General features: G+C 38.9%; 1 protein-coding gene and 1 long non-coding RNA gene across 3 annotated transcripts in view; one reads left to right on the top strand and one right to left on the bottom strand.

The window, feature by feature from the left end:
• LOC310892619 overlaps positions 1–27,920 on the bottom strand; it is a 72,797-nt gene extending 44,877 nt beyond the window's left edge. The window contains exon 1 of the long non-coding RNA XR_014578253.1: positions 2–27,920. This is a non-coding gene — a long non-coding RNA (uncharacterized lncRNA). The remainder of the gene's footprint in view (position 1) is intronic.
• ROBO1 (roundabout guidance receptor 1) overlaps positions 1–27,996 on the top strand; it is a 697,351-nt gene that overhangs the window by 288,141 nt on the left and 381,214 nt on the right. The gene's annotated exons all lie outside the window — the stretch shown is intronic.

The raw sequence follows: 27,996 nt of genomic DNA, 5'->3' as shown, positions 1-27,996 counted from the left end.
CATATCACAGTCCTATAAATTCAGCATGACTACAGGGGCTCCACATGTATTTCTTTCTTCTGTCTCCACATAGAGTAACATAAACTTAATTTTGAGTATGTGAAATTAATCCCTTCTGATTATTCAGAATGCAGAGTATTTTATTATTTTTTTTTCCTGCCAGGATAGTTTGCATAGTGTGGAATTTCAGCTGATGGCTATCTCTGAGTTGGTTGCATTAGCAGTCATGTCAGAGAGGGTAAAGCATGGCATGCATAGATGAAAGATTTCTGTAAAAGTATCCATGGTCTGGTCTTGTCATATCATTTCTGTAGATTCCTTAAGGAGCAAATGCAGTGGTACTTTCTGTGTCTTAGTTACTAGATGAGATTAGCATTGCATAGAGGCAGATATGTATGATCTGTATAAATAAGTTGAGTAATAGCAAATCAAAAATTTGAATCATTCTTGCTGGATGCAAATACTGGATTAGAAATAGCTGGTAGTTTCTTATCTTACATGCTCACATGTGGATATGTTCTTCTATAATGTTAGTGAATTTTTGATAAGCGTATGCTCCAGAAAATTCATGTACTTCCTAAATGCAGCTATGCTGATTTCTCTTTGCAGAGGTCAGTTTAGGTGTCCCCATGATCACTCTAATGTTACAGCTGAATGAAATATTGTTTGAACATGAAGATCTTTGTGTTTCTGTCTATTTTTTCTTAAATATGCTCACTTAGTCTGTTAATTCACATTTATTTTTACAAGTGTTTACAACATGCCCATAACGGCAGACCTACTATAATTAGCCTGACTTCTACAGTGAAGGAAACACAGGTGATTTTAATTTGCCTTGTGGTTTTGTTTGTTTGTTTTATTATTTGCTTTTGAGCTTTATTTTATGGAAGTGAATCTGTACATATATATTTTTTTTAAAGGACCATTTTGTTCAAGGCATACTGTAAAGAGACCTGAAAATGTGTAGATATCGTCTTCATCCTGGGAGCAAAAGTTAGATAAATGCAAACAAAATTGATGTAACTGATGGGCAAAAAGTCAGTCACATTTCCCATGGGAGTCTTAATACTTCCCCACTATCCTGTAATTCTTCTTTTCGTGATGTCTGTGTATGTGTGTATGGTCTCATACATTTGTGACTTAAAACCCAAGGTGAGCTTAAGGAAGACCTTCATATTATATTTTCTTCCTAGATGGGGAGAGGAAAGGAAATACTATTAGTGAGAGATTTTTCCATATCCCATAACAATTTTTTCAAAGCTTTTATAGTTAATAGAGTAAGCAATCCCTAAAGACAAGATGCAAATTTAAGTGAGATTAATAGAAGGCTTTGGATCCAGCTCGAAGTCATAGAATAGTATGTTACCTTTCTCTTAAAATGTGGTGGCTGTTATCGTGCAAGAAAACTTCCTGGCTTTGGCATGAGAGAGGCAAGCAGCAGGAGAGTCCAATGGGTCAACTACTGAGCAGTGCTGTCCCCAGGAAACTGATGAAGCATAGTTACAGGAATTGCATGTGGCTTCAGGTCATAAAATACATGTGGATTTGCATAACCTTGTAATTCAGACTTTATATTTGAAAAATATAACATTTTTTTCACTGCACTAGTTTTTGGAGGAGTATTTACTGCAAATTCCAAAATCAGATCCTTAAATTATTCATTTTTTCTGATTTTCAAGCAAAAGTATTTCTATGCTGTCACTTTGATTATTTTTTCACTACTGGTTTTGAAACACCACTTAGGGGCAAAAAAAAAAGGGGGGGGGGAATACATCTGATGTACATTGCCTTCTTTGTTGAAGTTCCACTGAGTCATTCTGAGATAAATGGAATTTTCTTCTTCAATCCAAGGCTTAATTATGGTAATTAGCCTGTGCAATTTGTAAAGTTTGGCAGTCAATTCAGCTCCTAATATGCATAAGCCTCTTTCTGTTACAAATTGAGTAGGTTTAATCAGTTTTAAAAAGACAGTGTCTCACTATGTCTGCATGGCACACTCTTAGATTTTCAGATTGGATGTTATTCCAAACCCTGCTACATCATTAGCAGTTTTGATATTTTTAATATTCATGAAGCTTTCATTTTAGCATTAATCCCCGGCATCTGTGATTATGATGGGTACTTTTGGGATCTTCCATTGTGTGTCTACTGAGAATGAAAAGCCCAGCAGTTCCTGGCAGTAAATTAACCCTCACAATGCCAGTTGGTGCTACACTCCTTTTGAAATGTTGCCTTCTGCTATGTTCCTTTCTATTCAGATTTCACACTAGCATCTGATTCCCTCAGCAGACACAAGCTTCATTTCATCCTGACAGCCATCTGTGACACTAAGAATTTTTCCTTTTTTCATTCAAAGAATGTATCTTTCACCATGTGCTTTTCTCCCCCAGATTCAGTATGGTAATCAAATGGGAGAAAAATAGAGTTCAGAATGCAAATGTATATCTTAAGTGGGAAGGTGAAGGCATAAAAGAATTTTATTTTTTCAGGATTCAAGGAAGGGAAAGAGATTTTTTTTTCTTTGCAATATTCATGGTAAGATTTTCTTTTTTGCTTAACTTCTAAATGTGGTTATACAAAGGCCTTTGACTGCAAATGGGGTCTGGTGAATGCAGAATAGACCTTGACATTGTGGTTACTGTTTCCCTCTCTGCTAACTTGTGTCATATAGCAAACTAAAGCCTCTGTTTTCCTTCTTTTCTTATTTAGAACCGTGTTTGGGGGCAGACCCACTTTTACATTATTTACACTGCAGTATAAGATCACCAATTTTAGGTATGCAATTTCAGCTGCTTATCTCTAGCTGACACGTCCTTAACAAATGAGGACTGACTCTTCCAGCCCATAGCTGTAGTTCAGATGCCTGAAATCACTGCGGAGGAGCTTCTCACTGTAGAAGGTTCTTCAGCAGTAGATGGCATCCAAATTAGGATGGCAAGAACAGACAGTGTAAAATAAGCAGGCTCTTCCTTCTGTGCAAAGCACGAAGATGTCAGCATCATCAGGGTGCAAAAATGCAATGTAAAATATAATGGTATGTAAATAATTTTTTGGCCACTGGCAATGACTGCAGTAAGAAATCTTTGCAAGTTGTCATGCTTTGCACCAAACGTGGTGCTCACTTCGTATCCTGAAGTTCTGAGCAGCTGGGGCAGCTTTGGATTCCTCTGTAGGCTCTGTCAGAGTCCCTCTAACAGATTGCCTGAAGATGCAAGGCACTCTTGACAAGCATCCCCTGCACCTAATTGCCTCATCAGGCACACCTCCTGGGCTCTGCTACCTGGTCACAAGTGCTGGTTGTCATGGTTTGCTACTGCATCTGTTGTTCCAAACCTTCTTTGTTTCCCACAGCTTAAAGACTCTGTCTGCCTACTTGGATCAAAATGAAATTTCTGTCTTAAAAATGTATATAAACAGGTGGCTTTTAGCACGCTGTAAATAAAGGTGAAGGGTTCTTTTGTATGTATTCATCAAGCCCTTTCCCCAAGATTGCTTTGCTATTTACTCAAGCTCTGTGGGTTTAATTACATAGTTTTGGAGAAATACAATTGTGGGCGAGCTGCTGCCCTCAGAGCTAATCGGCCTGTCACTATGAGCCGCGTGCTGCCCTGGCTGCTCATGGGGCTGCAGGGATGCGTTGGGGGCGGTGAGAGCGTGCTTACGGCAGTGTGGGCAGCACAGAAGGAGCCACACCAGCTGTTGGGGGCCCTGAGAAGGCTGGGCACAGACTGTAGAAATATGTAATATCACAGAGCAGAAATGAGCTGCGGGGAAAGAGGGGATTGTGAAGTCTTGATGTTTACAAGCTTTTCCGGCAGCCTATTGTGATGATCCCAAACGCTGTTTGTGATGCTGGGAGTGTTCGTGGAGCCTGAGGCTGGGCACGCTGGGTTGGGAGGCATGACTCAAAGCTAGTCTAGACAACCCCCTGGCTTAAAAAAAAAATACCTTGTCACCAACGTTTCTGTGTGAACTCTTTGAGTGTTTCTAGCAGTTTTGACAGCAGTTAACGTGCTGGCATTTGAGTGGAAAAGTGCGCATCAGCGAGCGTGCGGTAGGTGATGTGTCTGTAGCCACGTTCTTGTGTCACAGGTTAAAATGGAAGACGGGTTGTAGGTAGATGCAAGTGCAAGTAAGCCCAGAACCTTGTCTCTTCTCTTCGGCTGACTGGCCGCATTGTGTCACGTGTATACTGTTTCTCTGACACTTTCTGGCAAAGACTGGATATTTTCCTCATGTTTACGGGCGTGCCAGGCTCCATAGTGTCTGAGAATACACGACAGGTGTGCAAAATCTTCATTGTCAGCCTGGACGACGGGTTGAAAGAAAAAGCAACCGTGCTGGGTAAGCTGCAGAAGTATTTCTTGAGCCCTCTTTACCCACGGCAGTGCCTTAATGAGAAGGCGTTCTGCACGTTGGCCTTATCAGTCATGACGGTGAGAACTGAAGTGGCCTCTTCTGCATCGTGCCAGACTCCCAGCCAGTGCCCACCCTTCTGCCCCGCTGGCACCCACTCTGCACAGCCGCTGCTCTGGTCTGCAAGGGGCACGGCTTGTAGCTGAGGGGTACTGTGCCACCCCCTGCCTCTGCACAAATTACGTGGCACCTTTTCATTCCTTTGGTAGGATATCTGTTATGGACTGTGTTCTCCCAGTTTAGACTCAGATTTTGTAGTTATCTGATCCTAAGCACAATAATCATGAGTAACTTCAAGTACTAAGGATGGAATTTAGCAGAGGTTCAGTTTTTATTACGAAAGGAACAAGAGCTTTGCAGTCTAATAAATGAAAGAAAGGTGACAGGGCTGGAATTTGATTTAAGGAAGCAGGGCTCTAAAACATAATTCCTTCTGTGTAATTTAATAGCCATTGAGGAAGTACTGGAATCTACAGTATGTGGTCTGTTAATCTAATTAATCTACCCTAAAGGTTAAGTCACACAACCGACAAGTTTAAGTGGATTTTGACCAAGTTTTACTGGGCCTATAAAATATAGAGTATATGAGGATGTCCAGATTTACTTGTGTTTGTGCTGGAAATAGCTCAGCTTTGTAAAGACGCACACTGATACACACACAGAGGGGCATTTTTATTTTTCTTTCTGTTTCCAAACATAACATGCAGCTTTTATGATGCTGAATATCATTGAAAAAGTGTAGCAATAAAGGAATGAGAAAACTGCTGTTCTTTGCCAGTAAGGGTGGGGTTTAAAATGAGCATTAAATCCTAAAACCTGTTGGTTTTGAGGGGGGACTGCTTCTGGGATCTGAAAGAGGCCCTCATATAGTTCTGTGCCACTCAGATTGGTGTCCTGGATTTGAGAGCACCCTGTCATCCTGGAAAGCACTGAAAGCAGAAGACAAATCTCTCTGCTCTTAGTTTCTCTTCATCTGCAACCAGACTCCTATGACATTGACTCTTTGTGGGAAAGATTGTGCAAAATTAGCTGTTCCCCTAGAATTCACAAGAGACTAGCTCACATATCTTGCTCTCATCTCAACCCTAATCTAAGTGAAAACTAGTCAGGATCTTAACACCAGCTCCAGCTATTAAAGTGAACCTGTACCTATGCAAATCTATAGAGAAGTTTGTTTGACAGAGACTCTCCCATCTGCTTACTTCCAATCCGTATTCCCAGTACTATCAAAACACACAATTGGCTTCTCTTTCCATGGCTTTCTATAAGTCTGCTGCCTTCCTGCAAACAGCTCTATGCAATGTAAATATATGCATCAATATACTTCTCACTGAAGGTTCTCACTCATTGGCAGTATGTCTCCTGCAGTTCTTATGGTGACAACCCTCAAAGAAACCTAAGCATAAAAGTGAAGTTCAGAAGGAACAGGGGCAGAGTGCTGCATGCTTTTGGGGCACTCCCAAGAGTTTTTATTGCCTTCCCCTTCCCCGGGGGTTTTTGTTCTTTCTCCATTTTTAATCCTGGAAGGCTTTTCCAAGTGCATCCAAACTCTGCGGGGTCAGAACACCTTGTGATGGGTGCATGAGGCCAGCCCTGTGGCCACAGCTGGCTGCAGCAGGAGGGAGCTGGAGGAGCTGGTGGCAAGGACCGCACTGAGTGCTGTTACGGGGGTCGGCTGTGAGTGGGGGCTCTGGCAGACGCTCTGCCGGAACCTCTCATATGTGTCATCATAGTTGTGTTCATTTCAAAATGCAAATTAATTGCTTACCATAGGAGAAAATTAAGTAATGATGCTCTAGAGGACATAAATATTTAAGCATGTTTTTAAATACTTTCAAGTATGTGTGCATGTAAAGGGGAGGGGTTAGTGGACATAATGTATTCAAATAAACGTTCAATATTCTATTGTATAACGTATCAACCCTGAAAATTCATACTAATTAGTATTTTGAGCGCTCATGGTGCTACTAAATCTTTGGCACCAGATGAATAAAATGTTTAGAAAACTTTTTTATGATTTTATTGGTGCATTCACCCATATCAATGACAGAAATTTATCTTGCTTTAGCAAATCAACAGATTTCTTTCTTCTGCTAAATGTTTCTGGCAACACAGATGGAGAACACAGCAGTCGGGGCCCTGCTCAAAGGCGCCAGATAACTGAATGGGTTACTTCCTACATTAAAACCAGCTTGTTGACTTGGCAAAGAGCCCTGGTCAAGTAATACAACCAGTGCTGCTGCCATTTGTTAATTCTGCATAATTAAACACCAATTATGCATAGTATTGTTTTGTAGCAGGCTTCTCAGCTGGCTTTTCTTTATTATGATTCTGTGCCAGTTTTCTTCCTTATTACTAAAAAGGACTTTTTATTTGTTATTGTAATTAGGAGGTTTCAAAGATACCAATTTTTTGTAAAGAGAGAATAGCAAACAATTATGAAAGTTGGCATATCATTTTACAGGGAAGACATTGCATATAATATGTATTTTGATTTTTTTTAATAACATGAGGAATCTGCTCTGTAATATTATAGGACTCCGCAGCACAAGTCTACTAGTGAACATGCAGTAATAAATGAATGTATTTACAAACCATTTTCAAAGTCTGTCTTAAAAGACATAGCAAAATTAAAATGTAGAACCAATAATAATTTCATACTGTTTTTATCCTTGTTCTGCAAGGCATACAGCTGCTGTTAACCATGTGCTTAAATCTCATTGAAATGAATGTATAGTTTAAACATACTTAAATGGGGGTACATGCTTAACTGCTGTTTAAGGGATAAGGCTAACTACGTGTTCAATGTTCTGCTGAACTAGTGATGTTTTATGTGTCATATTCTACTGCTGCATATTTGGAGACCATGTAATGAAGGAGTGCATTCATTGTCTTTGTGCTTTAAATTGTGGTGATGGTGGTGGTGTAAATGATACAATTGTATCAATAATGATGATGGAAAAAATTACAGAGATGATTTGTCTCTGTTGCTGTCTTAAAGTAGAAACTGTGGAATGAGACGAGCAGAAGGTTGAAGGCAAGTTTTATGCTTGTTTAGGGTTTATGTCTTTTCCTCAGTTCTAATGGACGTATTTGTTATACAAACTAAATATTTATTTGTTAGCTGGAAAAATAGTCTGGAAAGTGTTTTTTTTTTTTTTTTCCTCTTTCTTCATGGTTGGTTATGTAGTAATATCACCAAAGGGTACCATACAGCCAAAATAGGGTACAGGAACTATCTAGAGTCTTTAAATGCATGTTATACAACCCATAAACTTTATTGAAGGAAAAAAGAGAAACTTTCAGGCTTGATAGCCATTAGAATTTAAAAGCTCAGGAGGGCTGTTAATTGTGTCTGTGGCTCTTAATCCATGAACTATTGAGCAGTCACAGATGCATACTGAATCTGTACGCTGAATATCCTCGTGCACTTTATTGATAAATGCTTCAATGAGTCAGCAGCTAGAACTTATTTCTCCATAAATGTTTTTTCTGCCCTCTTCCATCCTCGTGACTCTACTCTTATTCTCCATCCTTCCCTTCCTTTCAGTCCAGATAATTGACCCCTGAACAAAAATGCTTAGTTTCAGTCTTGACAGTTCTTCTTTCTTCATTTGCTACACCACAAGTCAACTAAAATGTTAAGAGAAGGCATGGTTGCCTGCTTAACCTTCTAAGCCATGAGGTCACTGAGACTTCTCACAGCACATAATAGAAAGCACAAAAGTCTTCGCAAGATGGGGCGTTCGGTTCATGTTACAGTTAGGTCAGTGGAGCCATTTTAAGTTGCAGTTGTCAGTAGGGGAATCCATTTCTTCACTCTTTGTAAGAAAAGGTCAGCTGTTCTGAATCATGTTGCATTACATGTGAATGATATATATTTAAAATTCTGTAAATGCAGTTAAACATTGCTGCTTTGTCTTACCTGCATTAAGGAACATTATTTTGTCATTTTCTTTGGACCTTCTATTATCGTATCCCCTATTCTTCCTGTCTCAGGCATACACTTCCATTACAGTTATGATTTAAATGGAAAAATGATTGACTGATTTGTTTACAAATACCGTAGCTAGATATGACATTACTATACCAGGTGTGCCATGGTTTTACAACTACAACAAACAGCAGAACTTAACAGGTGATACATTTTAACTACAGAAAGCTTCCTTTTGGCCTTTTTTATTTTTTAGAGAGAAATTTTTAGAGAGAAAGACAATTAGAAATGCAACAGAGAAAATTGATGAGAAGGGAGAAGTGCAAACTGTGGAAATTACAGTGACAGAGAGAGAGGAAATACTATTGTTCCTTACTGGCAGTTCTTCTAAACACCTCTATGCTCTGGAATATTATTTATTATTGATATTACAATAATGCCCCAAACATGGCAGGTGTTGAAGTGTTTACACTTGTTACAGTCAAACCTGCCCCAAGTTCTGAAGTTCAGTATGTAATCTAAAGAGTTGGGAATTTTGTCAAATTGGTCACATGTCATTGATTTCCATAGCACTGTTTAAAGAACCTTCCCCAGCCACAACACTAAGATCTTGCTTGAAGCAAAGTACCTGCATAACTCTTTTATTTTAGATCAAGTAGGGAATAAACACATAAAAGCAGGTCACAGCAGTATTATGAATGCAGTGTGGCTTATCTCTACTTAATGCCGATTTTTATTCCATGCATATATAAATACATTCACTTTGCACATATGTGTATATGTACACATTCTAAGTGTATATGATATCCCAGTGATTAATTGCAGAATGATGTGATAAATTGCATTTATAATACACCTGTGAATGCACCCCTACAGCCATGTTGTTGAGGCAAATCTCCTGGAGTCACTGCTAATAGTCTTTCCAGGATCAAAGGTCGAAGGTCACCTGGCTAACAAACCATGAAGGTTAGAAACAGCAGCTTCAAACTATGAGAAAGGTTGGATCCTCAGCTTCACCTGGGGAGAGCATTTGCCTCAAGCCATGGAAAGTCCCACAACACGACGCCTTAATAATGTGCCCTCTTATGCCTGTAAAAGCCATTTCAGACCGTAGCTGGAGTTTTTTTAAGCTAATTATTTTTCTCTGCTTCTGGATTCAAAAATAATTTAACTTTCCTCCTCCTAGATTTAGAAGAAAAATAACAGGCAAAAAAAAAAAAAAGTCAATATAAATATATTGGGGAAAAAAAAGTGAGATAATTTAATCATACAACAATGACACATGGAAACTCCATGTGGGATTTATAGATGCCAAGGTTTTTATTGGAAAATATTCTTTGTCTTCAGAGTAACATGGGATTACTGCAGCTAGCCCAGACTCAATGAAGTAAAATATTTAGACCGCATCATCACTTATTCTTTCCAAATTAGACTTTTCAATATATTTAAAAGGTCATTAATTTCTTAAACTATTACATAGCAAGTGGTTGTGGTTTCTTCACCCAGACATGATCCCAGAGCTGTTTGATTACAAGGTGCTCCTATGTAATGGAAAATTCAAAAAAAACAAACAAACAAAAAAAACAGCAAAGAAAGAGAGGAAAAAACAAACAAACAAAACAACAACAACAACAACAAAACTCATTTTGCCGTTCATTTCTTAGTACAAATTAGCTGGACCTGAATCAACTGTCTTAGGAGCTGCTAATTAGAGTTTTGCAAATGTGGGGTTTGCGTTCAGTGGGAGTGTGTAAAGAAGGAAAGTATTTCCAGCTTGTATTGTTCCAGCATTGCACTGCGTGGTATTGCAAAATGTCGTGTGTGAGTGCTGCAGGGGGTTTCTGTAGTACACACCACAGCAGAAATACCAGAAACGGTTTTGTGACTAGTTTATAGTAAAGACAGAAATTGATCTGTTAAGATGTGATGTTCATGTCCGATAAGCGTAGTTAGATTTTGTAGTTTAGAAGTCTCAAACCAAGAAAGTTGAGTTTGTAAGACCACATTGTCACTTGGCCATTTAAGAAGCCTGCAGTAAGAACATTTTTAATACGTAATGTATTGATATTTCTCTTTATGTAGAAGCAAATCACTGTCATTGCCTCCAAACCACAAATGGTGTTACGTGCAATAATCTATTATTTTACAGAACACTGAATACTTACACACATTCACCAAAGTGCCTGCTTTCAGGAGCAGTGGTGAATTAGGCTTAACAAAAGTGTTTCTTTCACAGGGTGCAGCAGCTGATGTTTCTCAAGATGTAATTACAATGCAAATACAATGTTCTCTTCAAAGTACAGGATTAGTATAACAAGAGTTGTACTTACATAATTGTTAAACTTTCAGTGTTTAAGAAGTTTAAGTGAATTAAGAAATATCTTAGATAAATTTGTGCCCCTCATAATTTGTTAAGAAGCCCTCAGAGGTTATCACAGAAATATTTTTGATACTGTAGTTTATAGTAATAACAGAGACATTAGAGCATGTTTCAATTTGTTATGGGCATGTATATTTTATAACTTAGGAGTCTTTTATTCTGGTTTTATAAACTGGATAAATAGTCGAGAAAGATCCACAGAGGTGTCTGCATCTTAATACCTGTATGGGATTTGTATGGGATAAGTGACAGATTAAGATATTTAAATTTGAAACTTAGTAGCTGAGATGGCTTCCAGGTTAGCAATCTTCCTTTCAAAATGTCTTTGTCTTTCCTGAAGGTTTCTTTTTCTATAAGCTGTCGAAATTCAGAGTCAAAATGTTCTCTAGAGTAACATTTCCTCTGTTTTCTTCCCAAGCAATCAGTCCAATCAGTCATAAACTGTTTCCTTAATATAATATCAACCTGCGTCAGCATAGTTTTGTTTTCTGCAGCACATGCAGAAATTTGCCTCAGCAATTGATTTTTATTTTATTTTATTTTATTTTATTTTATTTTATTTTATTTTATTTTATTTTATTTTATTTTATTTTATTTTATTTTATTTTATTTTATTTTATTTATTTTATTTTAATTTAATTTAATTTTATTTTTTTCAGATGCATACATACAAATGGCAATAGAACTTACTTTTTTGATTTGTTGAGAGAGGAACTGGGAAGAAAATAGAAGACATCAAAGTCTGTATAGCCATACAAACCTAAACCCAGGTTTTTTAAGTTCACATATAGCATTATTTAAATGTATTTTTGCAAAAGTAGATGTTAAATTTGAGTCTTACTCAGAATATTGTAGATTAACTATTAAATCATTTAAACACATCCAGGGGCAATGACATACGTATTCCATACTTAGCAGATCTTTCCTAGCAATTGGAAATGCTCCTTTGTAAATTAATCAACTAATTATTTATTGGTCTAGTAATGTTCGTGCAGGTAGGAGGTGCCCCCACTTGAGGCAGAGTCATTCGCCTGACTCCTTGGGCCAGTTAGGCAGGAACCTTGAAGCAAGTCCACCTGATGCTGTCAGACAGCAGGTGAAAAGCTCCAAAATGCAGAGATTGTCAGTCTGTGGGAACATTGCTGGTGTCCCCTTCTCCCTGTACTGGCTCCAGCTTTACAGGCTTTTATTGTGGAGCTGGAAGCCTTGATGGTGAAAGTCTGAAGAGAGTAAACTTTTCTAAGGAACTTGACTCGAACCCCAGCACTTCAGACCTCAGTGTTTGAAGCGGAGATGACAACAGAGCCACCTCAGATCACACAGCTGTGGAAAAAAGTGTATTAGTTCATGTTTGCAGAACTTCCAACTGCAGTGTCTGCAAGTTTGTTGGTTTGGAAGAAGTCGAATTCTGAGGCAGGGTTTGGGCTACACTGGCTATAAGGCCAGGTCACTTAGCAAAATGAAGCTATCTTTATTTAGAGCAGTGCTTGGAATATGTATTCACAACAAGGAGAAAACAAATACTTCATGGTTTCTTATTGATCGAGCATCACCTGTTCTGTGCGCTGGAAGAATACTTTGGCATTGTCACGAAATTAATGACTAAAATGTGGCTGGGGAAGCTGTGGGCAGAACAGTTAGTTGTGCAGCTTCACTTCTACAGTTTCTTGAGTTTCAAGTTTGTGGCTTCGTGACTGTACAAGAGTCTTTTTACTTGCAAGGATTTTTGTTCTGGGGTGAGGGCGTTGTCATGTAACTGCCTATTCTTTGGTGCCATTGGCTAAAATAACTGGTCACAATGTTGAAGGAATGTGTATCTGGTTGCGCTCACTTCACTGAGATCCAGGCAGCAGCTTGCACTGTTTTAAATGTTTGGTCGTTATCATTTTATTTCCACTCTCTGTGGATGCCTGCAAAGCATAAAGACAGGCCAATCCGACTTTCAAGTGATGCCTTTCTTCTCCCCAGAGCGATTTCTGAGAATATTGGAGGGATGAAAGCGAAACTGTGGTGTTTCCATCCCTCCAGACATTCTGGATTTCCCCCTCCCCGCCTCCTCCCTCACAGCAGCAGCAGCAGCAGCTGCAGCTCAGCTCCGTGGGCCCCAGCCAGGCTCTCCCCAGAGGCGCTGCCTCAGCCCCCTGACCTCCACAGGGCTCACGGCCCCAGCTGCAGCCATCGGGGGCTCATGGCGAGCCCGGGTTTTCCCGGTGGTTGAGCACTGCAGGAGACAACGGCCGGATTTTACTCGGTGTCCTTGCAACAGGAGATCTGGTTCTGTTTTCCTCAGATATCTGTTTCCAGTTTTTCAAGTCATAAAAATACAAAAGAAATCAATTTTTTCCTTAAAAGGAGCCACAGACTAAACCAAATGTGCTTGCTCTCTTGCCCCTTCTCTCTCTGTCTCTCTTTTTCTTTTCTCCACAGAGCTTAAAGAAATCGTAAGATAAATTTACCTATCACCTCACAGCTTCCTTACTATGGGGACCTTCCAGCATCTAATGGAAGCCTGTGTGAACGCAGTTTTCAGAAAGATGGGACTTCAGCTTTGTTTTGTTTTCTGCTCACAAATCATCAACCAGTTTGAAACATTGGAAAAAATGCCAGGGAAATTTAGGCTTGATTGGGAAAAAAATGCTATATGGAAAGAGATTTATAAATGAGGAAAAGACTGTAAAGATCTGTGTAAAGATTACACTTTCAAAGCATGAATAATGAAATAACTGACTGACTCAATCTGCAAATCAAGGTCTGATCATTAGTTGTGATGTTTAAAAGCCAATTAAACAAGGAGGGTAGAGTAGTTCCATGTTGGGAGAGGGAAATAAATGAATAAAACTGGCATTGCTTACAGGATTTTTAAAAAGACATATTTGGTTTGTAGTGTAGTATTAGATATGTTGTGCTGTGTTTTAATTACATACTGGTCCAGACTGCTTTGTACCTCTAGTCACAGATTGAAGCCAATTGCACAAAGTGTGGAGCATTCATTCTCCCTCTGAAAGACGGATCATTTCCATTTGTCTCACTGCTCGACTTTTCTTCAAACAGGCAAATGTTAAGGTGGAAGTCATGTGCTCTGTTCTTTACAATTCAGTGAAAGCACAAAAACAAACTCCATATGATGCCTGTCAAATCAGATGTGCATAGAAATGGCATGTATTTTCCCTCTTCTCAACTTCAGATACTGGTAGGCTGGGGTAACCATGATCTCAGATTTCATCATTATTCTCCAAGTAATCAAAGGTTCCCAAGCAACCCAGTACTCCTTAGTTTATCGTAAAAGTGGCACTTCACGTGTATCAGATCCTCAGCTGATATACTGCTGTTGAAGTCTGTTTTAGTTATTAGTAATACACTACTTCCAGGGATCATCTAGTGCATATTATGCAGTATTTCCCACTACAATTCAACGGATATGCCCTATAACTTCAGTACATTAAATCTACTGTATAATATTCATTCTTAACTGCACCTTCAAATATTTATTGTCAAAATATTTTCCTCTGAAATTAATATCTTATGGTTACATTCACCTTGGTTGGATGGTGTATGTAAAAATGAATACAAAAGAGAATCAATACAGTCATTAACTGACTCGCCCACTGGATATGATAAATGAGGGGTCAGCTTAAATTCAACTAAATTTTGATTCTATTCTGATAGAAAAATCATCATATGATTTTTTTTTTCTTCTTCTGATCTTTTTTTCAATTGTAATAATATTTATGATTGTTTAGATTGTGGAATTGGAGCCATGTCAGTCATTCAGATTTATGAAAAGTGTAGTTCATGTTCAGAGTAATAATTCAAATTATGTAATGTAGGAAAAATCCAGCTGATTTGGGATAGGGAAGGGCTTGAAAGTCTTTTATTTTAGTCTATTTTACTACAGAACAAGGTTTCTGTTATTGCACAGTCTGCATCTGCTGGGTATCCTTCTCCAGACTCTTCTGAATTCACTTGCTAATCTTAACCACAATCACGAATAAAGGTGGCAGAAGTCTCAAAGCGATGTCTGTACCAGCGGATCTGAGGTGCAGTTACATTTTGTCTCCATATTAGGTTGAGATCTCACCACACACCAACTTCTCTCTGACCTCTTGGTTTCCTTGAGAAAGATACGTGTGGCTGGAGGCAGCAGGGAAACCAGTGAAAGTTTTGTCTAGGACTCTGGTTTGGCTGACTGGGGGGCCAGGACCCTGAGACACGCTCAGCCTGAATCTAGTCAAATGTAATTATGTTCAAGTTTCAAGCTGATGAGAAAAGCTTAGGCAGGAGCTTACCTAGGGAGCCTTCTTAGGCATGAGTGCCAATCAGTGTAATGCCAGTTAATGTTCAGTCAATGCTTATGGAAATATTTTTGTTTGTGCCTTTGTCTAGAGTTAATTTTTTCGCCCAGTTTACCTTGTATCACCAAACATGACTTCCTTTATGTTGTGTATGTCAATGCCTTCTTATCTGAGACTATACACATTTTCAGAAATAGCTATGAAATAGCAATGAAATAGCCATTTGCCATATAGCAGTTGAGCAAAATAAAATCTATAGGGAAAACAACCTAGATTATTTTTATTTTCATTACATTATTTCCAGTGACAAATTCCTGTTTGTTTTCATTGCTCAGTATTTTATAGCTAAGAAAAAATTCTAAAATGTTTAACAATTTTAGAAGCTTTTGTTGTAGTACGCTTGAAACAGCCTTTATCTCGGACGTGAACTTTATTTCACTGACTTGCTTAACACTCCAGTTGTATTCAGCTTTGAGCATTTAGATACACTTGCAGCATATTTAAGTCCAGTATTTTGCATCCAAGATCGTATGACTCCTTGGTCACTCTCCGTCAGAGAAAAACCACACAAGGTTCAGTAGAGTTAGATAAACTGTAAGGCTTGAGTCATGGGAATTATTTGGTAAACTCAGTATAGTTTCTTTTGTTTTAAAGATTAAATTTTCTCACCATCTTTTGAGGCAAGTTTTTTCTTGTTGAGATGTTAAATTGGTATAATAAAACAATACCAATCTACTTTGTGTTGTTTTACTTTCTAACCAGTGTTCAATATCAGATCAGTTTTTAGCTGGATTTGTTATTTGATCCAATGTGTTAGTCTCATTTTTTCATATCTAGCACCTTCTGAAATTACAGAGTTTCTCTGGGAATTTTCTATAGTCTGGCCTCCTAAAATGAAAGTGAAAGATGATTAATTGCCTTTAATATGCTAAATATACTTTTCTTTCTCTATGTTCTTGTGCTTTTGTTTTGTTCTCTTAGGTTTACTTTTTCCATAATCTTTCATACCTGTATTCCCAGATAAGTCACTGAAATAAATTTTAACTCTGTAAAAATCTTAAATGTTTTTCCATTTCAGTCTATTATATAGTGGAAGCTTAGTACACTACTTAAAGTCATCTTGCATATAACTTGAACTATTTAATATCGTCATATGATGAAGTTCTGAACTAGCCAGACTGTTACCTTAACTTTAACAGTAATAATAATATTTGAATGAATTGTGAGCCATCACTTGTTTGCAATGGATAGGCTACATGCACAGATCTGGTTCTACAGCTCCGTATTTATTAGGGACTTGATCTTCTGGTATGCTCTTCTATATGGTACATTTATATTGTGTTCCACGTCTTTCATTTGAAGGGCAAATATTAAAGGGTCGTTGCAATGACCTAAAGTTTTCAACTTAAAACCTAGACTGATTATAGGTTCCCTCAATGGCTAGGTAGGAAAGGTGTTGCCCACATGTGGGCCCCAGCATGGGCTGGTGGCTGCTAACCCCACTGCCACTGAGCTGGGGCAGCCCTGGGTTGAGGTTCCAACTGTGCAAATTTGGAGGGGGACCCTGAGAGCACCAGGGCATGCAGGAGTTTGGAGGGTGGCTGGTGGCCACCTCAGGGCTCAGCTTGCTCTCACCAGGAGCCCATGGGAGGAACCCCTGGGGGAGCACCTGGGGTCAGGCTGGAGCCAGAGCATCACCTTCCCTCTTAGAGTTGCTGTGCCGGATCCCTAGTCCATAAGAATACTTTTGACTTTTATCCAGGTTGACACATTAAAATTTGCTGGCGAATTCTGCTAGAGGCACTCGAGGGCCCCAACAATATGGAACCAATCATGCTCAAAACATATGATATGTGTAATATTGCTTCAGAAGTATTTTTTGTTTCCTGCTCAAAGCAGCTGCACCAACACATTTAATGAAGATAGGACAAACAAACAATTGGGGGTTGCTAAAGCAATTTTTCTTTCTTCGAGCTCTCACCCTTACTTCCTATACATTGTTGTACTTCAGTCCGGAGATATTAAAGCTGTGACCTAGCCAGCAATGATATACTTCAGAAACTTTCTATAAGTAAATCAGACCCAGTGTATTCTTAGTAATCTGTACTTCCCTTTTCAGTTATTGCTGTGATGATAAATGAGTCCCTTACTAAGAGAAGTCTAATTTCCTGATCTCCAAAGTTTTCTGGCTTTGCTTTTTAAAGGTGGCATAAGTGTTTCCTTCCATTTGCTGTTTTGATGTTGTTCTGCATAAACCAACACAAATTTTCTGATAGCAACACAAAGTTTCTTATAAGGTAATGTCTTATTGGGCAGTTTATCTGAAACGTCCAGTTACTTTTGAGCATGAATATGTGATTTGGTCTGTCTTTGCCATCTTGATACTCTTATTCATCTCAATTTTGACGTGGATGCTTTTGTTATTTACACTGGCATCGTTCTCATCATATTTGTGTAGTTTAAAGCATATCATTTTTCAGCGTTCATTCTTTATTGCTTTGGGCTCTCCGCTTTCAGTTACAGCTCTAATTATTTCAGGAGTTCCCATGGATCTATTGAAGGTCTTATTTTGTTTCAAAATTACTGCCTCTAGCTAGTAATTCTGGGGTTCAACGTACACAATATTACAAATTGACAATATCTGGAGATATCTGAAGATCCTTGTAAACCCAAATACCCCTTGCTGTGTTGTGTGATTTCTTATCTGGTATTAATTTTGCAGAGCTGAATTCTGACAAGATAGAAGAGTTATTGATTGTTATCCTCCTTGGCTATTTCATTTCATTATAGTTCTATTTTGTCTGGAGTTTGAGTTCATAAACTTGAAGTAATTTTTGACCCGGTACATTCTTTTGAGGCTGACATTAATCACCCTGAGAAATGGGATTGCCAGCTGGAAGATGCTAAAGTACTACTGTGAAATATTAAATCAACATACTGCCATTCTATGAAACTTTCCTGGTTCAGACGCTGAATTTTTAAGTTGATTGGGACATATGTGTATGTTTTGTTATGACCGAGATAATAATTGCTAATTCTTTATTTGTGGCTCTTTCTCCCGTTTCCCTGAAGTATTCACAGCTGTGCTAACAGAGCCCTGAATACAGTCAATGGGAGCATTTTGCTGCTTTAACAAGAAAGGACTTCAGCGTAATATCAAATTTTCCAGGCAAATGCTTACATGCTCAGTCATTTGTTTTCTTAAGGATATGATTTTTACTAGCGAGTAGTCAGCTCAGGTAAACAAAGAAAGAAAGAACACCTGTTGTATGGCTTCTCTTCTCTCCAAGGACCAAACTTTAAAAAACCTCCTTTGTAGAATGCTTTTCATTGTGTGGCATAAAAGCAGTAGCTCTTAGGAAGAGCTTTTCAGAGAGAACCCCCGTGATCTAATAACAAAAGACAAAACCTTCCTCGAAGTACTTACCTCCATTAGTATGGATAAAAGAAAACGTTCTTTGGATTAAGAAAAAAACTTACATTGCAAGTGAGAATCATTTGATATCTCCAGCTAATTCACTGTCTTGGAAGATTAATAGGAAAGAGAATTCTGAACAGACTCGATTTACTACTGCTTTGTGTGCCTATGTATGTGTGATTTGATGACATTTGGAGCTTGCTGAAAATTTATTCTTATAGAGCTGTACTGATTGACGTGGTGTGTTTTTCAGCTCCATCTCTTGTTTACATTGCATTTTGCCTTTTCGTTTGCAGTGTTCACTTCAAAATCATCACTGTACATGCTAAAACCAAACTACTTTCCTCTTAGTCTGCAAGGATTTTAATAGTAAACCGTGACAGGATTAAAACCTCCTCCTTTTTTTAATCATCAAATCACCCCATAGGATGTGGCGTTACCAGGTTCTGCTTTGTGCAGAAGACAGGCTAAAATGGAACACAAGTGTCTTTAAATGTGAAAGGGAGAGGGCCATCAGAGCCTGCCATACCTGCAGGCTTCTGTGTCATAGCCAAAGGTTTGGGGCTGTGGAATTCTAAAAGGAAGGGAACGCCCAGAGAAACAACAGCAGGATTTGTTTCCGTGAGACTTCTGTATGCTAAAGGGATCAGGAAGTACTGTGTGGCTGAAGTCACCACTGCAAGGTAGAGAACGTATTGGCAAAGGTGATAGGAAAATGGTTCAAAATGCTATCCTTGCAAAAGGAGGAATAAAAAAATAAAGAACAATGTCGCTAGGAGTGTTTCCTGAATAATGGGACTGGGATTCTTGTAGTATTAAGGTGACTTTCTATCTGCTATACCAGATTCAATGGGCTTGCTTAGTGTGCCAGTGTATTCCCTAGCAAGGCAGTGAATTACTGTAAATACATCCATTCTTTCTTAAAAAAAGCATTGATATACATTGATTTAGTATTATTCTTCATGCTGAGCTCTGCAGATAGGCTTATAAAACGTAAATGACATAGCTGCATTTCATATATATATATTTGACAACTCAAAAGATGACTGTGTACAGAAAAGCAAGAGAATGAGGAAAAGCTTTCTCAGCTCTTGAGCTGTGTAAATCCAATGTTAATTTTTACAGTAGTTTTATTTTAAATCATGTGGCTGCATGGCTGTTGGGGTTGCTGTGTTGAATTAGTTCCTCAAGTTTCATTGTCCGTGACAGAGTCATTAGCAAGGAAAAATCATCAGCTTCCTTAAGTTCGTCACTCAACTGAAGAAAATAAGGAGTAATTAAGCATTGTTGGTTTTTGCAGCTTTAATTCCTGTTTGTGGGGTAATCCCATGCTCCAGTTCGATAGTAAAGAGAAAATGAATCTGATTCTTAGCGACTATATTAGGGGCAGCTATTTGAAAAGCTGCTGCATAATTCAGGCTCAAAGCAACCTCACACAACTAGAGTAACAGAAGCAGCAGATGCATGGGTTAAAGCCCGGAGGACTGGGTGTGGTCTCCTTGAGGTGATTACCATGGGGTTAGTTGATTATTGCAAGGAGAAGTCCAGTGGGTTTGGAGGATAGCACAGGAAGCTTGTGAAACCTGTTCTTCAGCTGTACCTGGTTGCAGTTATTTAAATCTGTTGATAGTGGTTCCCACAATCATCAGAACTCACCTGAGAAACATCTTAGTTCTCATAAGGAAGAAAACTTAATAAGAGAGCCAACAGGGGAGAGGACATTCCCTAAAGCAAGGTCAAGTTCAGCACTTCCAGTGAAAGGAAAATGCAAATATTGATATGAAAAGAAGTTAAGGAGTTGGACTTGATGATCCTTGTGGGCCCCTTCCAGCTGGGGATGTTCTGTTGTGTCCTCTTAAGAAACACACACCCACTCTTGCACATCTGTTGTATTGAACACAGTCAAGATGATTGGCAAGCACTTCAAAATAAATCATTCAGTCTGCATTTTCTGGAGAAAGCTTGCTTGTTGCCTTAAAGAATAAAATCCTGTTATAAATCCATTTGTGCTTCCCTAGAACATGACTGCTTGTCCTAATTAACCGTAGTGCCTCATATAGGCTGGTGATGTGTCCCTACATACCCCTGCAACTAAAGCAGCTGAGCTGCCACCTGTTAATGTGCTGCCAGCACCACTTCATTAAGCCAAGGGGCTGTTGTCTTCAGGTTGGTCTGGAAAGAATGGGAAAGAAATAGCAGCAGATGCAGAGCAGGAGAGGGCTACAAGCGATGGCCCAAGAAGTACAGGAAAGAGCTAAGAGAAAGCAGGATGGGGAAGTTCAGAGAGGACAATTAAATAGAAAAGATAGGAAGTGTCAAAGCCTTCGTATAGCGCATGCTTATGTGCTCACTGATAAATGTCAGGTTTTGAGAACTGTTCAGCCAGAATTGTTGCCATGGTTGTGTGGCTTCCTGTATGACGGATCCCACATAGAACTTCAACTTCAGAATTGGAAAGTAAGTAATGCTTTATTAATTAAAAAAAAACAAACAAACAAACAAAAAACATAATTATGGTACTACATGGAATGCATTTGCTGGGCTTGCACTGAAGCTGCTGCTCAGGGAGAAGCCCGGTAGAGAGAAAAGCAGCACACTGCCCCTCATGCACTGCCCCACTCCAATGGGACAGAGGAAGAGGAGAGAAAGAGTAAAGAGAAGAAAAACTTTTGGGCCAAGATGAAAAAAGTTAATAAGTGAAAAAAAAAACAGAAAACAAAACAAGTGATGCAAAGGCATCCACCTCCCAGGGGTGGATGGATGCCCAGCCAGTTCCCAAGCAAAACAAAGGCTTGCTCCTAAACCCACCATCCTCTTCCCTTCCTATCTACTGAGCGTGTCAATACATGGTGTGGGTGGTTCAGCTCATCCCTGCAGGGCAGAACTAGAGGCAGATGTGGCCCTGACACCATGTGAGCACTGCTGAGCCACAGCTAAGCCACTGGTGCAGTGCCAGCGGTGCTCTTGGTCACAGGTCCAAAACAGCGCACCACACCAGCTGCTCTGAAGAAAAACAACTCCAGCTCAGCCAGACCCAACGTGCTTGTGGGCTCCTCCGTTTACTGTCTGTTTCAAAAAGAAATATGTGAGAGGCAAAGAGATTACTTACTGGCCACAAGCTTTTGCATAGCTGGAAGTCCTTGCTTAATTTTTAGTGATTTAATGGCTGTTATCAAATGTAGCATGGAAATGAAAGGAAGGAAAGGTGTTTAAATAGCATTTATTACCGGGTTTCTGTCAGGTTTTTAGTCAATATGCATTGTTCTTTAAAGACAATTGAAAAAAGGTGCTCAAATGGTTGAATAGAAGCTGTATTTGTAGCTGTTTCAGATGAATCTGACCCAAAGGGGTTTTTTTTTTACACCATGAAGTATATATGTTCTCAACAGAAAATTCTCATGTGCCTAGTCGATAATGTCTCTGTACCTGTGCGTAAGTGTACGTTTTTGTTAGAAAGGGTACTGAGTTGCTAGACTATACTTGTATAAGCCATTAATAAAAAGCATCCTTACATTTTTATTTCCAATATACTTGAGCCAAATCTTCAGATTAAAACCGTTATGTGAGAACAAATTCTTGTCTTTTTCCCTTAGCTTAAACCTTTCTTAACTTTTAAGATGAGGCAGCTGAGCGGTGTAAATTTTAATGAAGAACTCCTTAATTACTTGCAGATATCCTCAGCTAGTAAAAAGGGTCATAACTGCCTTAAGTAACCTGATTTAAAGTAGTTAGAGGGATGGCTGAATGTGAGTGTACCTCTAGAAAGTTGTGCTGTTAAGTCTTATTAAAAATAATAGAATATTTCCCTTCACCTAATATGAGATATTGATAGGGATATTCTCCGGATTAGTCAGCCATACACAACATAGGCTTCTGATATAGAACTGTGTTTGGAAAGCTGTGATGGTCTGAGGGTGGCATGGTTATTCCCAATTCTCCCCGTAGCTTGAAGTTTTTCCTTTTCATTTCAGATCTGAAGAATAGGTCTAGATGCTGGAAAGTTTGTCTGTATTTTTTCTGAATTAATGTATAATTTTATGTATTATTTCCCTTCATAGAAGTGAATTATCACTAATTAATTTAGTTTAAACTATAGCTCTCACTTAAGTACTATCCTTACTTAACTTTGCTTTGATAACATAAGATGTTTTGTCATTATAGATAACCAAATAATGAAATAGAATTAAGAAATAGAATTAAGTATCCCTTAAGACATGTTGTATTATTTTTCTAATGTAACTCCAGTGAAAGCCTAGAATAAATCACAGTACTGAAAAAACAGGCTACTAATTTATTTCCTCATCTTAGTCTGTGGTTTGTGGCCAGAGCTGTTTTTTTCTGACGTCTCTTCCTGAATTCCTCTAGATCACTAGGAAGGAATCAATGGGAATCGATCCAATTTGTAGAACACAATTCTAATATTGATAGTAGTTTATATTCATTTGCTTCACCCTAATCTTTTATTAATGTTCATTTGCAAAATGCTGTTCATGCTGTTTCCTCCAAATGTTGTACCCCCCGGCAGATGATGATAGTGAGAGTCAGAGAAACTTAACAAAAAATAATGAAGTTTATGTTTTGCTATTAAATAAAGCAACAGTTTTGTAGTCAGACATTTTTCAGTAAGTGGCTTTAACTTCAGATAAAGTGTGATCGCTGTAGTATTTCAGACACGTGATTCCTATAGTGGAAAGAAGTTGTGCCTGTAAAGGTCTTTTCAGCATTTATTTGTGTCAAGGAGGAAGATGTGCTGGGGCATCAATACTGAATCATCTGGGGACTTTTAAGGATGCATCTTCAGTAAGACACGGCATATAGACATCGCTCGCTGGTACGAAGGAAGCAGTAACTGGTGGCATTACTTTCTGTTACTGGTGGAAAAAAACATCAGTGGTGACCTTGTTGTGGCTTAACCCCAGTGTGCAGCTCAGCATCACACAGCTGCTAGCTTGTTCTCCCCATGTGGCATGGGGGAAGAATCAGAAAGGTAAAAGTGTGAGAACTTGGGTTGAGATAAAAACTGTTCACAAGGTAAAGCAAAAGCTGCACACCCAAGCAAGGCAGAAGAAGGAATTCCTTCACTGTTTCCCTCTGGCAGGCAGGTGTCAGCCACTTCCTGGAAAGCAGGGCTCAGCATGTAGGACGGTTCCTCGGGAAGACAAACGCCATCACTCCAAATGTCCACCCTTCCTCCTCCTTTACCCCATATTTATTGTTCAGCACAACTCCACGTGGCGTGGGACAGCCTGGGCAGCTGGTCCAGCTGTCCTGTCTGTGTCCCTTCCCAGCTCCTGGTGCACCCCCAGCTTCCTCGCTGGCAGGGCAGCACCAGGAGCTGGGACGTTCTTGGCTCTATGTGAGCACTGCTCTGCCCCAACTGGAACATCGGCAGGTTATCACCGCTGTTTTCATCAAAAATCCAAAACACACCGTTGTGTGAGCCTCTGTCAAGAAAATTAACTCTGTCTGAGCTAAAACCATGACAGACCTTCATATAAATAGTTGAGCCATGTCTAAAAGAATGTTTAATACAATATTTGAGGCTAGGGTTGCACCAAGCATGTGAAAGTAAGTAGCTGTGAAAGTAAATGTGAATGATAGGTTTAAGGTGTTAGTAGGCAAGGCAATGAAAAGCAAGTATTTAGGATTTGGATTTTCTGATAATTTTAAACATAATTAAAGATGGGTAAATGAAATCATAAATGGTGTTTAGCAGCTACTGTGGCAGTCCAATAAAATACAATAAGTTACAGATTTTTAAGTGGAAATTTCATTGGAAAAGTTTCCATACATTGACATAAATCTTTGGTGCAATCCATCTTCAGTTGGACAACTTAAACCTGTTCAGAACTTTTGTGATTAAGCCAAATCCTCCTGCTGCTTCACAGGTGGTGTCTGTGCTTGGGTTGCACTGACTAAACCTGAAACCCTTCCCCTAAGAATCTAGACCACTCACTCTTGGGAAACCTAGCACTCTTTTATCAAGTATATATATATATATATATATATATATATATATATACATACATATTTTTTAATGCCATAAGGTACTTGCCTAACTGAATGAATGGTGGCTCTAGAGATGGCCATGAAAAGAGTAAAGGAGACTTTTTTCATCATGGTGAGGGGCTCCCTCTCTCAAATAAGGCATAGCTCAAATGCTTCTCCTGTGAAAGAAAAGTGTTATAGCAACTAATAAAAAAAAATGGGGTTTTCCTTTTTCCCTTTTTCTTTGGTGGTCAAGGGTTCACTTTTCATCTTCCTCTTCAAAAAAAAAAAAAGTAAAAATATAAAATAAAACTCCTTTTATTTAAAGTTTTACATACTTAAAAGTAAAAATTGTTTTCTGTGTAACAAAATGCTGTGTCTTTTTGTTTCTTTTTTATATTTTAATGAGTCAACCAATTACTGATTAGCCATCTTTTAAATTGTAAGTTTTATTTCTGACTTTTCTGAGCAGTTGGTATGTCAGAGACCTTGGTTTAAATTCCTCTGTCTGATAGAGATATTCAACCAAGACATACAAATTTACTGGAGGGTTGTTTTGAGGGACATCTCTGTCAGTTCTGTGAAACCTCTACCCCTTTTTATTATTCTGAACTTGGCGAGAGCCCAGCTGTAGAGTGATTATGGCATTTCTCTGAGGGATGGGACTCTGAGTTCAGCCCCTGCTTTGAGTCAGACTGAGCTCTAAATTTTTCATACATCAGGTGAATTGTTCCAGGCTATCACATTCATTTCCTCCACTTATTGGTTTGTTTGTTGTTATTTTTGTTGTGTTTTGTTTTCGTTTTTCATGGTAATTAGTTCAAAAATTATAGTCATCTAAAATTATTCATAATATTTAGCAAAGCCAAGTGGAAAATCAGCTGATCCTACAGCAAGGAATTAATGAGAAAATAGATCACATCTTAACATCCAGGTCCTTTGCCTCACAGTCAACAGAATGCCTTTGTGGCAGTCTAATGGTGAAATGTGCCATTTCAGTCAATGGTACTTATTTCTTTTAACAGGGACTCAGAAGCAAAGGAATAGCATTCAGCTCAGTGCAGGGGGCCAAAACCTTAAATACAAGACTTGAGTGCAGAGTTATCTTTCAGTGAAATGGGGAGAATTCACCCATAGCAAGTACTGAACTTCAGTGATATTCCTTAGCAAGAGCAGTTTCCACACGTAATTTAGCATTAGCTGAGTATTGTGTTCTTTATGACCAGGCTGAAAAGTAGCATTTCTCAAAGAACGTGAGAGGGAATAATGTCTCGTGTGCTTTTGAATCATAAATAGTAAGGGTATTGTCGTTAGCAAATATCATATATATATATGAGTAGTGTTAAAAAAGAGACTAATCTTCTCATTTCCATCACTGGCAGGGACTGAAGGCAAGATTTTCATGCCTAAACGGCTGCAAGTAGTTGTAGCCTAGGTTTAGAGCTTCTGCTCTCATGTCCTGTTGGCTGGAGTAAATGCAGAGTTCCTGAAATGGAGACTGCTCATGTTTAAAGCCCACAGTGAGCCTCGCTAAAGGTCATTAGCAGTGGCTGTTTTGTGAGAGGTCTGCTACGCAGAGGGTTGGCCCACTGTTGGGAATGCCATGTCATAGGGAGCATCTTGGACAAAACAGGCCAATTCATTTAGTAATCATATTTTGCACATGACGGCATGCCTTAGGCTCTCATGTAGAACACACCAGGAGATTTCGGTGCATCTCCTTTCTTAATCATTTTGTGTAGTGTGCAGTTAAATCTCCTAGAAAGCAATTAATCTTTCAGAATGACGATCGGCAGGTTCATTGCTTGAAATCCCAGTCTGAGCTTTCTATAGTTGGCTATAGACAGTTGCCCAAAAGAAAGTATGCACAGGCTCTGCCTCTTCATTTAATAAAAAATGTCCCATCCTTCTGTCCTTTACTGCTGTAAATTTAAAACTCTGACCCAGTCAACCCTTGAATGCAAATAAGAGAACAATCTGGAGAAGCGGAGTGTCGGACCCATCACTCTACAGCAATTTTCAGAGCAGGCTTTAAAGACGTATGTGACATTGGCCATTAGTGAGCCAGCAAAGATAAATGGACCAATAAATGAACATATTTCACTTTTTTCATCTGCCAAGATGAAACACCATCTTGGCGGCGTTTTTTTGTTTTTTGTTTTTTTAATTTGCACAACAGTAATCTAAAAGGCGTGCTGTCAATTCTTTTAATTGACTATTTTTTAAATAAATATTTTTTCCAGTGTGTCCCTTCAACTGGATTGATCCTGAGGATTTTGGTTTTCTTTGTGCTTTCCTTTAAGAATTCCTTTAAAAAGCTATGGATTTGTAAGGATGCTGTCTCTGTAAGAGTACTTAGCAGACAAACGGAGAATATAAATGTTCAGCATCCCATTTTAAAAATTAGATTGACTGAGTAAGTAAAATTCTGTGTCCAAAAAAAAAACTGCTTTTGTTTTTTGTAGTTTAATTTCATACATAGTTGCTTTAGGAATTTTGTGAAGCCAAGATGATTTTTAACAGCAAATATGTTTTATTGAAAAGGAACATTTACTTTCAGTCATTATGAAAGTCCAGAATACATGTCTGTGTGTGTGTGTGAGTAAAACAGATCTTTCCTATTCAGGGTCTTTAAAATCATTAATAAATTGTCTGACACCTGTCAACAAGAAGAAGAAACGCAGCCTATTGTGTGAGTGATATCTTGAGAACAGATTTGCTTCTTGCAGCTTTTTTAAACAAAATACGAATGTTGCTTTTTAGATGTTATATACTGAACATCGCATAACATCAAAAGTAAATTAAAAAATATAATTAAAGTTTAATTTGCAGTTTCACAGCTACAGACAAGTCCAAAGATCTAGTGATATTGATAACAAATTCCTTTGGGTTGTGCTGTTTTGTTTTCAGGGCCACTGGGGTTTTTATTTTATTTTTTGCTTTGAATTATTTAGTTCATTATTATGAGTCACCTTCACAGTGCTTTGTGGTGTTTTGATCAGCAATTTATCTTGGAGACTTAAAACACGTGTCCATTTGTGTTTAGCTGACCAGCTGTCTTTCTTTTCTTTTTTTAATGTGACATTAAAATTGAGTGTTTCTCTGCAAGCATCTTTCAGCTCAGAAAATGCATCCCACTTCCTATGCTGTGTAACTGTTGCCCTTTCACAGAGGAGCCCTACCCCTTTCTCCTGCCCCATCCTCCAGGAGAGGTAGAGCAGCCCCCCTTGCTTGCCAAGGCACAGTCGTCCCCCCTCCCCGTCATCCCCTCTCGGCAAAGAGGTGAAGTCCCCTGGGTCCGTAATTGCCAGGAGATGAAGCGATGATGGCGAGTGATCACAGTCAATAGCTTTGATTAACAATAAGGTGGAAAATTAGCAATGCTAGCATTCAGCTCCCCTGCCTCCCCGTCCCCATATGCTCACCACAGCCTGCGCAGGCTGGTGGGCTGGGTGGCCACCGCACGGCTCCAGCAGCAAAGTGGGAGCTGAGGTGCAGGAGGAGAGCTGGAGAAGGCAGAGGGGGACAGCGGGCAGCATTTGGGGACCCAGGGCCATGCTCTTGGCTG

The sequence above is a fragment of the Anser anser genome, assembly GCF_964211835.1.
Source record: "Anser anser genome assembly, chromosome: 1".
NCBI lineage: Eukaryota > Metazoa > Chordata > Aves > Anseriformes > Anatidae > Anser > Anser anser.
Note: the sequence above shows the minus strand (reverse complement) of the source record. Positions and strands in the feature narration are given on the sequence as shown.